Below are 13702 nucleotides of genomic sequence, written 5' to 3'. Positions count from 1 at the left end.
GTCGATTTCTGGTTACGTCATCTTAAAGCGTCATCCTCTTCACGATGTCAGAGGGAAACCGCTTATGTCTTAGAAGTGATCAAAAACGGCGAATTAAACATATAAAACAAAAGGCGGGTTTAGCTGGTTCGGCAGGGAAAGACAATGGGAAAAGACACGCTTAGCGTGTTCCGCAGTCAAACTGTTAACATACCCTACTCCTACTTCAAACACCGTAGTACTAGTCACATTAGGAAATTGGGATCAAGTGGTTGAAGTGATTTTGACGCTATAACAAATTGTGCCAGGGACCCCCTCAAGGATCCCGGATGTCTCTTTGAGAACCACTGACATGGAGGATTTGTCCAGGATGGAGCTCCCCAGTCAGGTCCTCCCTCTCTCCCCACCACCATCACCACCACCTGAACATCTCCACCACTCCATGATGCACTGACCCTATAGTGTCTCAGCTGAGCAACACATCCAGCTTTATTCCCACATGTTGCTGTGGGCCGCCGCTGGTAATCCATTACGCAGCTCTCACACATGTCCAGGTCTGCCAGTAGCCCGGTTCTCTCTCTGAACCACGCAGAAAAGGACCCGGCGCTGCAGTTGCCAAAAAGTCCTTTGAACAAAATTACTTCCTCTGGCGCACCACGGCTTTAATTATGTGTTGGAGAACATAAAACAGGTTGGACAATTTGTAGTGGGAAATCATATTTCCATTGAAAGGAACTCGGGGACATAACCAATGATTTATAAGAAGGAATGTCATAATTATTTTTTTCCTCCATGCCGGGCCGGGGGAGATCGGGTTGCAGCTAATGGGTGTCAAGCTGAAAGCACTAATTAGTTTTTGTAGTCGACTGTCACCGATGGAGGAAAAAAATAGAAGGTGCCACAATAAATAAGTTCTCACGTGGAACTCGAAGCCTGTAATTTGAGTCGATGCTCCTGTATTAGGTTGTGGGAATCGCACAAACGTCTCAACAAAATGCGGATAAGTAATTGTGAGGTTGTCGCACCTTGGCAGTGTGGAGGAGCCGGTGACATGTATGATTATCGGTATAACCCCTTTGTCACCAAGCGGGTTGTTTTTATTAAATTGAATACAGCTATAAGCAGTGCTCTGTATGGGACTTTGCGGTTACCACTGCTCTTTCTGTAGAAAAGAGAAAACAAAATCCAGAATAATTTATTAGTTTAGACACACTTAAGTGGGAAATATATAATATAACAGTGTACTAAACCAGTGCATTAAATCTCAGATTTAGACAGGCACATTCTCCCTCAGAGCAATAATAGCCATATTTTCAAGGAAATGAAGCCACCGTCTATGAATGGATCGTGCGTATACTTGTCCAAACACAAAATAAATCAGCGGCGGCTAACTTTCGGGGGCAAGTGTTGTTTATCCGCTCTTTGCCCTACATAAAAAGAAAAAAAGCTATAAAATTATGTAAACATTGGCCGTTACCTTTTTTCAGTCGTGCCGTGAGCAAACAAAAGTGCCTGGTGGCCTGAGAGCATGACCTACACTGTCTGGAATTTTCCATCTCTCTTTCTTTTTTTCATTCTTTTTTCAAGGGGCTTAAACATGACAATTAGTGGGCAGGTCACATGACCTCTTTGATTCATGGCTCATCCGGCAAGCCAAGCACACACATAGGCGACGCCAGATTTATACTTAGTTGCCTGCTGTTTTTTCGCTGAAAATAGCTGATCTTCAAGCTCATAACATGCACGACGCTAGACGACCTGGGCTAACAGTCGCGCAAATAGAATACCGAAGTCCTGACGTCACTCGCTCATCCCCTGGCTTGCAGAAGTAATTTCTCTATGGAGAATAACATGGGTCATCTCAGAATTGTCTCATAAGAATTGTGGTCCAAAAATAGTATGAGTGCGCTATACACTCCCTCTGCCAACCTTGGGAGAGACCCGAACTGAGCTCATGCTACCATTTTAATTTCGGTGTTTTTTTTATTTGCTTAATAACCACAAATTTCACATGGCAGATGACAAATAACTTTAATATATAAATAGATTACTGACATATTTAATAATTGGAAATGATGACGTTTATGGCGATTATGTAATAATTCTTATAATTGTGACAGGCCTAAACGCGACGTGCGCTTGTAGATATGGCTGTGCGCCAGAGTGAGCAGCAACCAGGTGCTCTCAGCGGGGCTGAGGATTGTCATTTTATGTGAGTTGAAACTCACTAGCGTCATTAGGGATGAAGGAGGAGGCCCCTATCTGCCCATCCTGGCCCCTGGCCCTTGGCAACAGACACACAGGGGCCATGCAGTGACACCTTGCTGTAAACAAACAACAGCAGGGCAAGGTGGTTTATGGTGGATGCTCCTTTCCTCAGCCACGGTGAGACCCTGCGGTTGTTCCCTTATTCCTTCTCTTTCCTGTGTAGCTCTGGACCAACGGGGCCAGTCAGGTAGTCTCTGGAGCCATAGTGTTGTGTTCTCTTAGCATGTGTGACGGTGTTTACATTTCTGACGTAAGTATCCAATCAATCAAAATAAATGGAAATTCAAAAATATAGTTTTAAGATATTTTTTAAGAAGAATAGATTAAGCTATTTCAGCCGTGCCATACGATATTGCCATGAAATACGCCAAAATGTAATATATGACTAGAGTGGTTAAACATCACCATACAACTACCGGGAGTTTTAGAAAGCCACTGCGGGGATTTCTGCTGTTCCCTGATTGTCAACTTGTTGCAATGATTAGAAGACTTTGTCAACTAACAAGCAAGCATCAAACACTGTCTGCCACACACTGAGTACACCGATAATTAGTCACAGGAAGCATGGGGTCCAGACAGCCAGGTTGATGGACACATGCATCACACACTTCACCTGTCTGTTAGACACGCACACGCACACGCACACACACACACACACACACACACACACACACACACACACACACACACACACACACACACACACACACACACACACACACACACACACGTTCTCCCACAATCAGCCACAGCCTCTCACACTCAGTAACCACACATGCACGCACGTATGCATGTGAGTACACACCTAAAGGTGGATACAGTTATTACAGTCTGGAGGGGGGTGTGTGTGTGTGGGGTGGGGGCTCCCTATCATTCATTAGTTTACATAAAGCCATGCCAGACATGAAATCATTGCAGTGCTTTGAAGATGGGCACACTGCAGCGGGCGCACACACACACACACACACACACACACACACACACACACACACACACACACACACACACACACACACACACACACACACACACACACACACACACACACACACACACACACACACACACACACACACACACACACACAATTACAAGGTAAAGTGCGTCTGACTGCCTGGGACAGTCGGTATACTTATTAACCCGGTCAGTAAGTGCTGCTATTATGTCTGCTCTCACCTCCCTTGTTTGCTTCACAGTAAAAATTGTGCTATGAAAGTGTAAAAACGGCCTGATTTATAAATAGGTGCCGGTGTCGTGCTCAGTAAATAGCAAGCTTGTACATCTGCTATTTACTGCAGGCAACACCAGTGCGTATCGGCTATAGTAAACAAGACACAAACACATTCCTGTACCAATATTAATTAGCACCTCATCCAGGCAAGTTTATTTGCAGACAACAAAGCAACACAAAGTGCTTTGAAAAATACATATTATACTCTGAAACACAAACATGCACAGACACCAACAACAAGTCCTCTATTATACACAGAACCACGCAATAGTAGCATAATGAAGAGCCACCATCAATGGCCGGCTATTCTGTTTCGCTTTTAAACACAGAACCAAACAAAGCATTTCAGAATCAGAGGCGTGCTCAAAAGCATCAGTGTCTAGAGTAGTACTACTATCGTTGCTGTCGGGCAGAAACCTCTTATCTCCATTTTATTTATTTTGTGGTCCATCCATGCAGCTACAGTACAACCGCTTATCCGGAATAGGGTTGCAGGGGTAACAGTTCCAACGGAGGTTTCCGGTGGTATGCCCTACTTGATCATACTACAGCGTCACAAAAAAGCAAAGGTAGCAGATTCACGAGCTCGAAACGCGGTGGAAGCAACAAGCTTCGAGCTTGTCAATCTTCTACTTCAGTTTTGGACACAATGTTCCCAGACGATATGTTTGTTTGAAAGCTGTTTCTGTTAGATTCTATACATTTGCACCTACTGCACACCTGTGTGAGTGGTGCAACTCCGTGAAGTTCCAGACCCACAGGGCGCCGGCGAGCCGCCCCACGTCCGAAACGGTAGAGAAATGAGAGTTACCATGTGGGGGTCCCCGGGGGGGTCCCCGGAACATCCAGACCCCCAGGAACACGCCCAGGGGGCCGGGCCGATTCCGGCGAGCCGCCCCACGTCCGAAACGGTTGAGAAATGACAGAGTTACCGAGTGGGGGTCCCTCTACTGTACCCTCTACTGTACTGTCACTGTACTGTACTGGCACACCCGCAATCATCATATATAATATGTGCGTTTGTGTGTGTGTTATGTTGCGCACAGGTGGTGAAAAACAACCATGCTGTTTTCGTGCTCAGACCCACCCAGCCAGCCACCCACACACACACACGTAGCTCCATAAGGGAGTGGCTGCACCACTCAAAAACACATTGAGACTAAAGTCTCTTTTACAAGTGTGAACTTGCCAAGAGAAGAGGCAAAATAAGTAACACATCTCTGCCAGTAACAATAAATACAAGACAATAACAGGACAAACATGCAACGTTCATAAATACAGTACCCACTACCGAAAAAGCTCAAAGGGAGAACAGGAACGTCTAACAACGCAACAATAAAGACTAATATATAAAAACAAACAACAACATTTGCTAATAAACTAAAAAGCAAGAGAACCAACATTTGCTATACGTCGTGCTATAAAGTGCAGTAACTCCGCCAAGAATCAAACCGATAAAAATGTCTTTGAACAGTTTCATCTGGCCAGCCTAATGGCTTACATTAAGTATTCATGAGGTCATTGTTTATCCCCCCAAATTTTAATTTGAGACAAATAACTCAATGTCAACGAAAAATGTAGCCCAAGTGTACACTGTACACACACGTATAGACTTTGTAAGGCATATTACACGCATATATAACAAAATAACAGCTCAAAAGATTGACATAGTGTATATTTAGACTTGGTTGTGGGTGTAGTAGTTGTAATGCCACTGTAAGGTCAGGACTGACTCACGTCTTGCCCAGTTTCTCACACAATGAAAACCGTATATTATCCCATTGGCGATCCTGACTGTCCTGAGGCCGACTCAAAGTGTGATCGCTGTGCTCAGACACAAGCACACCTCACTTACAGTATTGGTATTGTCCACAGTTTTGGTCACACTGATGTCAGACCAGAGCTCGATCAGCGAGAGAGAGGGAGAGAGGATGAGGGGGTAGAGAGAGGGAGTAAAGGAAAGGACGTCACACTCACACACAACGTGTTGATGTTGTTGATCTCCATATTTGCTCATGGTTGTGTGTCACGTCGGTACTGCAATGTCAGGCATGTCCATAAAGGGGTATAATCTATTACAGTATGTCCTGAAAGTCAGACTCACAACCAACTTTATGAAATAGATAAGCTTGTGCATATCCATCCATCCATCCATCAAACTACCTACCTACCTATCTGCATACAGACACCCCTAACTACCCACCCTCCAGCAATACCCACCCACCCCAGCCACCCATACAGGCCATGGTTGGGTGCTGAGTCAGTGTGTGAGCTTGCTGGTGTATGAAATGAGGGGAGTGCTTTTCATTTCCTCCCCATGGCTGTGTCCTGCTCTGCCCCCCCCCCCAGCCATGACTCAAAGCCAACAAAGCCAACAGGAAGGATGTCAACGGCACTGTTCTACACACGCTGGCAAAGTTGTGTCCGTATATGTACACAGACACTTAAACACGCACGGATGCACGCATGTGAGCGCACACGCACACTAACACACACGGTTTAATGAAGCTTGGAGGAGTGCACAACCATGACATCAGCATCAGGGCAGGAGCTGAGACAACAATGTTTGAGACTGGATGCTGGGCCTGCTACAGGAAAGCACGCACGCACGCACACACACACACACACGCACACGCACACACACACACACACACACACACACACACACACACACACACACACACACACACACACACACACACACACACACAACTGACAGCCATAGGTGAAAGAGTGTCGGCAGGCTGGTGAGACCATATTGTGAGAAGTGCACTGAGAAACAATGACACAGCGGTCCGGAAGACAGACAGACAGACAGGTCACTCACCTGCGTGGTGACCTAGTATACTGTAGCTTCTCTGTCACCTTCCGCCCTCAGCCTGTCACCCTCTGTCCACACTGCCACCCCATCACCTGTCCCACCAGTAAGTGTCCCTGTCACATCACGCCGTCCGTCCGTCCGTCCGTGGCGTTGGCACCAGGCTCACCTCTGACCTTGTGTTCCCCTCGGCCACCACTCTGGAAGGAGGAGGGGGAGAGCAGTTGTGCCCGGACATGCCCATCGCCCTAGATCACAAGGCCCGCCGACATCAAGTCTAAATGCTGTGGGGAAAGGGGGGGGGGGGGGGGAGATTTATGAGGGTGTGTGATGTTCAGTGTGTGTTCTGGATGGTTGAGCGCACATTGGGTCCGTCACAAAGACACACAGTGTGTGTGTGTGTGTGTGAGAGTATGTGTGTGTGTATGGGAGGGGCACCCACACACACACATGTAGTGTAGGCACCCATGCATGCATATGCACGCATGCATATGCACGCACGCACGCACGCACACACACACACACACACACCTGCAAAACTGAAGGAAGATTCATTCATTATAAGGACAAATGAATCTAACTGACATTCTTGTGTGTGTGTGTGTGTGTGTGTGTGTGTGTGTGTGTGTGTGTGTGTGTGTGTGTGTGTGTGTGTGTGTGTGTGTGTGTGTGTGTGTGTGTGTGTGTGTGTGTGTGTGTATGAATAACCTGGACTTCTGTGTGGGTGGTTTATAGCATGTATATTGTGTCTCTTTACAAAAGGAGGAATTTGCTGTGTGACTAAAAGTGAGTCATATAATATTAGCGTCATAACTCAGTTGAGAAAGTTAATGATTTGGGGGGAAAAAAACAACATCAAATGGAAGCCATGCCCGTATGTGATATATATGAATATTAATGAATATTGATTTATTGGGAGACTTTATAGACAATTTGAATGATCCCATTGATAAAAGCCCTATCCTGTTGAAAATTCCTATCCTGATTGGCGGAAGGCCCCTCTCTATCCTGATTGGCGGAAGGCCCCTCTCTATCCTGATTGGATGAAGGCTGGGCCACCTAGCCAAAAACGAACCCTAAGGTTTTTTGACAATTTGACCCCCAGGGGTTAACTGGGGACAGGGAGGAACTCCTTATATGGTCAGCACACTCTATAGTAGGGAGGAGTATCACATCAAAACAAAAAAATAAGTTATATTTGAATTAAGTTAAATCACTGAATATACCTTTAAAAGGACGACATGACCATTTTCAACCAATCTTCATATACTTGGTCCTCCAATTATAATATGCTACTATTTTTGTCTACTATAGGTCTGTGTCTCAGCAGAGGTATGCGTACAGTTGAGCAACCCAACTACCAGTGACATCATCAATGGGGAAACAAAGCTAATAGAAACTGCAGGCTTTCTATTCCTGGAACGTTAGCATGCTATAATGGAAGCCATTGTTCTCGCATAAAAAAAAATAGAAGAAAAATAAAAGTGAAATCTTGAATAAATAAAATATGAGGGGCACTCTCATCATCATACATCATCTCATTCCGGCCAATCAGAATTTGCATCCTCACCTTCGTCGAATGTTTGTGTTGCGCAATGTTTGTGTTTACACAAACACTCAAAATTGTCCATTCATTGTCAATGGCATTTAATGTGTTAGGACAATGTTTGTGTCACACACACACACACACACACACACACACACACACACACACACACACACACACACACACACACACACACACACACACACACACACACACACACACACACACACACACACACACACACACACACACACAGCATTAGTGAAGATATGTTGAAAATGGGTGAAGTGGTGCTTTAATTGAACTGGATGTAGTGAATATACACTTTCTCAACCAATGCAACCAAGAAGCTACAGTAGGCCCACTGCATTCACAGCCAACAACACAGGACACAGCGGAACATTAAGGCCAATATTTATGATCCGTCGCAAGATGTCCTGTGCATCGAAAATAGCAGACCTACAGGTGTAAATCACATCCATGAGACCACAGAGTCAGTGCGTCCTCATTTGCTTTGTACAAGGTCTGCTATTTCCGCCGCTCAATGCTTTTGTGTGACCAAGTATAAATTGGGCTTTAGTATTACCCATGATCCTCTGGACAAATACATGCATCTAATACCATAACAACGCTCCCCCAACACTTAGGAGAAGGGAGAGTGAGTGTGTGTGTGTGTGTGTGTGTGTGTGTGTGTGTGTGTGTGTGTGTGTGTGTGTGTGTGTGTGTGTGTGTGTGTGTGTGTGTGTGTGTGTGTGTGTGTGCATGTGTGTGTGACGCCACCGTAGCAACCACACAACCATAATTAACAGAGAACGCCATGCAGGGCTGACTAAGTTTAGAGCCCCCCCCCCTCCCCTCTTCACATGCTCCCACACTGATATTTAACAAAACATTAATCTTCTTGCCAGTGGCTCCCAAAGAACACTGTGCTGATGTAGCTCGGGCACAAGAAGGCTCGCGTTAATAGTAATTCCATTGTTCTGGTCTTTTATTTATGCCCTGGCTCTACCAGGCGGATGAGGTAAGTCTCTCTCCCTCTCTCTCTCTCTCTCTCTGTCTCTCTCGCCCATGTTATTATTCAAAAGTGGTGATACATAAAGCCAGATTACACAAATGTCTCTCTGTTCCCCCCCTCCCAGCTCTCACACACACACCTCCCTTCTTACACCAGTGCAATGGCCGTCACCACCACCCCCGCAAACCTCCCCCAATCCCCCCCCGTCCTAACCCCTCTGCTGGCTTTCAGTAGCACATTTCCCCTTTCTACCCTCCTCCTCTTCCCTCCCCTCTTTTCTGAATCACCCTCAGCATTTGCATGTGAATCGCTTGTATATCTTCTTTTATATGATGCACTGACAACACAGGCTTTCGGGAAAAAGAAGAAGAAAAAAAAACGCAGGGTTGGAGGTGGCGGTGGGGTTGGGGGCTCGCCCTCCAACTATACCCCTCGTCACCCATCAAACTCAATTCACCCCCTCCCACACACATACCCACCAGCCCACCCTCCCCTTAAAAAAAACTAAAAAAAACTTAAAAACACCCAAGATGTTACTTTAACCCTGCTCCCATGGAGAAACACTGTGCAGGTTTTATGATATGGAGACAAGTTCTTTTGTGTTCTCTTCTCCGGAGGGACGAGCTCCCTGTCTGTCGGTGTTACTGGGGCGATAATCCCGCTGGAATTTTCTCCTAAGTACTTTTACTGACATTTTCAATTATCACCATGCCAGGGCCTGGGTAAATGGCATTTAACAGAAGAGGGGCCCGTCATTTCCACAATGAATCATATTTGTGAATCAGACAACAAGCGTCGGGGGGTGGCTGGGGGGAGGGGTTGGACTCTGCACTGTTTGCCTGGGGCTGTGAGCGCGCGCGGGTGGGGTGGGGTCAAAGATACTGTATGGGGCTGCCGAGCTAGGGCGAGATGAAGCTGGTGGGTGACCAGGTTCATGGAGGGGCCGCAAATGCCCCCCGCTTGCTTGCACAGACCCACACGTGCGGATGCAACAAAGTGGCGCAGGCGTAAACAGACAGGAGTGCACGTACAGGCAGGCACATGCACGCCCATGACGCGTTGCTGTCGGGTGGAAACCTCTCATCTGCATTATCTAACCTTTTGTGGGTTTTTTCCCGTAAATGAACGGCCCTACTTGATCAAACTATACAGCGTCACACAAAAGCATCAAAAGTAGCAGATATAAAAGCTCGTTTTGAGCTTGTCGCTACTTCTGATACTTTCGAATCCTGAAAAGTAACAGTTTTGGACATTTCCACCTGATAGAGACGACACAATCACAGAAATGTTTTTGTCTTTCTTTCTCTCTCTCTCTCTCTCTCTCTCTCACACACACACACACACGCATACGTATAGATAGGTGCATGATTGTGCATGCTCAAACACAGCCATGTAGATCAGTGGTCCTCAATGTGGGGTCCGGGGATCCCCAGGGGTTCTTAAGGGGGTTTCAGGGGGTCCCTAAAGCAAGAGCAAGTCAGACATTTTCAAAACATCTTACACACACACACAACCTCCCTCGAGCCCAGCTTGCAATTTACGACATGCTCGGCCCAGCCCCCCTCCTTTAGAAAGAGGAGCACATGGTTGGCGCTCAGAAAGCCAAACAGACAGGCTGACCTGCACAGGGGTCAGACTTGTTCTCTCCTCACCTTTGACTAGCTCCATTTACACAGGACTCCAAAAGCACTCCACATATCTGGCTAGGGTTACAGGCTTTACATCCCTGTAATAATTCAGACATGGTATTGCAAAGAGGGTTTCTTCTTCAGCTCTCTCTCTCTCTGACATATCCCCCACGTTCTCTTTCAGTGAGCGCTGCTTTGCTTCAAAAAGCGGATCGACTTCAAAGCGTCTTAACGGGTCAGATTGATAGTTTGAACACAAATGCTATTTCATAAGCGATTGAGTTTCACTTCCATCACTCAAGAGGGCCCTTTTCTCTGTGGCCTCCGAGGATGTGTGTGTGTGTGTGTGTGTGTGTGTGTGTGTGTGTGTGTGTGTGTGTGTGTGTGTGTGTGTGTGTGTGTGTGTGTGTGTGTGTGTGTGTGTGTGTGTGTGTGTGTGTGTGTGCGTGCGCATGTGCATGTGTGAGAGAGGGAGGGGACATGAGCTTATCCAACCACAGCGGCAGATTTCTGCTTCATTGAACAGCAACCAGCGGTGTAAAGTAACCAAGTACATGTAATCATGCAAGTACTGTACTTGAGTACAACAGGACAGAGGACAGAGTTATAAGCGGCAGCGCAGACACATGTTCCGGGATTTGAACCCGCAACCTTCATGAGCCATATGCGGTGTCGAACGCCATCTAGCCCCCGCCAAGCCGTGGACACACGCTATAGGAGAACAGCTGTTTACATGTCTCTGTGCGCCGCGCGCCCCCATGTCCTCCTTCACCAACATGACATCATTCCAAAGCATCCCCTCCTCCTTCCTGTCTCGTTCCTTTTGGTACGGTCTCTGTTATGACAGGTTTAATTGAGGGTTGTCAAAGCCATAACATTTCTGTAAATATTAGACTTGCCAAGAGCGTCAATAAGAGGAAACGGGCCTTTATACTGTAACGTGCACTGTTGTGCCTCGCCGAGAGACCGAGGCACAATGTGTGCTTTTGTAAAGTGGGATCGCCGAGAGGCGTTTTGATAGCCTAGCTTTAGTCTCGGTCGAGTCTCTTGTCCGGGTCTGGTCAAGGAACTGTATCCACGTTGTGTTATGTACACATTTAGGCATTTAGCAGATCATACGATCACACTCAAAACACTTTTGTAAAATATCTGCTACACTTTCCCATTCATCTGTGGATTATAGGGGATAGGAAGCATGGCCTTCATGTGTCTTGGTAAAAGTCATATTTTTCTTCTCGACACATTATAATCTTAAGAGTTTTTCTAACTCTGCCAGTATATGCTGAGTATACATAGTCAAATGAACAGACCATTCACTGGGGCTTTGATGAGATATAATCTGCCAGCAATGGCATGTTTTCTCTCTCTCTCTCTCTCTCTCTCTCTCTCTCTCTCTCTCTCTCTCTCGCAGAGTAAGTATTCCAAACTGTGAATGTAACACAGCTGACATCAGCTCCATCATCATGGATAGAGGTGATGACTTCATGTTGTTCGTTCTACATATGTGCTTCTCACCACGCAAACTATATAGCACCTGGTCCAGCCACACCCCCTTTTAGACATTATTTTGATTTTCTTTTTCTTGTGTGTGGTGGTGGCGGTGGTGAAAGGGGGATAGCCACTTTCTGAGTCACTGGTGTGTGTGTGTGTGTGTGTGTGTGTGTGTGTGTGTGTGTGTGTGTGTGTGTGTGTGTGTGTGTGTGTGTGTGTGTGTGAGAGAGAGGGGGAGAGAGAGAAACAGAGAGAGGCAGGCCTCCATTGTGTTTTGGTTGAGTGTTCCAGTAAGTGACACGGGGCTTTACTCACCTGGGGGGAGGGGCAGTGACTCAGCACTGCATCATCAGTCAGAGCTCCAGACCAGACAAGGGGAGACTTACAGTAATACGTTTTAACAGCACACTGGGGGCTATAGGAGTTAAAAGGGGAAGTTCAGGCTTGGAAAAAAGAAGCGCTTTGAGTGAAAGAAAACCATTTTAGTGTAGAAAAAACAAACATAATGACATTTATTGCAATGATATGGCTTTGTATTTTGGCAGTGCGGCTTGGCTCCTGTGATGCTGCAGAAGTATACGGCAGTGGTATAGGCAACAGGCTGCTTGTGTGCCATATACTTTGTTTCTCTCCGTTTAGAGAACCATGAAAGAGCTCTTGTTGCAATAGGAGCATGACTCTGTCTCCAGATAAAATGTTCCTTTGAAACTTTTTTATGAACTACTGTACATATCCACATAAAGTGCCACATTCAAGGATGAGGCCTGCACCTGTAACATTTTATTCCACATGGGTTTCTATCTATTGTCATACCATACATGTATTAACATTTATAACAATATATTATTATTTGTATTATTATTATATATACAAGGTACCAGGTCCTAAATTAGCAATTGGTATTTTGTCAATCACAAACACAATCGCTAAAAACCCTGAGCAGAGGTTGTATTTCTCACATTCTTTCACATTTTACTCCAGTTACATCACTGTGATAAACTTTCCAGCGCAACTTCTGTGGCCTTTCAGAAGACCGCTCAGTATTACGGCTTGCAAATGGAACATCGGCCCTGCAACAAATGCTGTATAATTATCTTATATGCTCTTATCTTATTTGCAGCCCCTTCATCATAATAAACAGCAGTACAAAGGGGGGGTTGTTGTATTGTTTTCTCTGGACCCTCCATTTCCAGCATGGCCACATCCAGTATAGCATGCATGCGTCTTGTGAAGAGCTCCCCCATCCTTAACGAGAGTCTGGCGAGGGGTATAACTCAGCACTCCTCCACTCCAATAACCCATGAAATATGAAAATTGACAGTGCGCCGTCAGGGGCGGCCCTGCCACATGTTTACGAGTGGCTGACTTAACTGGCCGCCTCTGCGCTCTGTAATAAGTCATATGCCGAGTGCTCATCATAGAGCTGGGATTTATGGGGCCTGAGTCTGCATATGACCCACCACTCACCCCCCCTCCCCTCCCCTCCCCTCCCCCCATAGAGGAGGAATCATTATCTGGGCCTGGCCACTATAAGCTTCATAGACTCATTGGAGGCAAATGGGCCCCGTGGTTCCTCCTCTCCTACCCCCCCCCCCCCCCCCCAAACCTGTTAAAAAAACCAGCCTCTTGCTGATGTGTGTCTGTCTGGAGGAGGAAAACGGTAGACGTTTCTGCATATGTCTGACTACTAATGGATGATGATTTTCTTTTCTTCAGTTTCTGTTGC

This window comes from Electrona antarctica (genome assembly GCF_951216825.1).
Source record: "Electrona antarctica genome assembly, chromosome: 3".
NCBI classification, from domain to species: domain Eukaryota; kingdom Metazoa; phylum Chordata; class Actinopteri; order Myctophiformes; family Myctophidae; genus Electrona; species Electrona antarctica.
The sequence above is the reverse complement of the archived record's forward strand: the minus strand, read 5'-3'. Positions refer to the sequence as shown.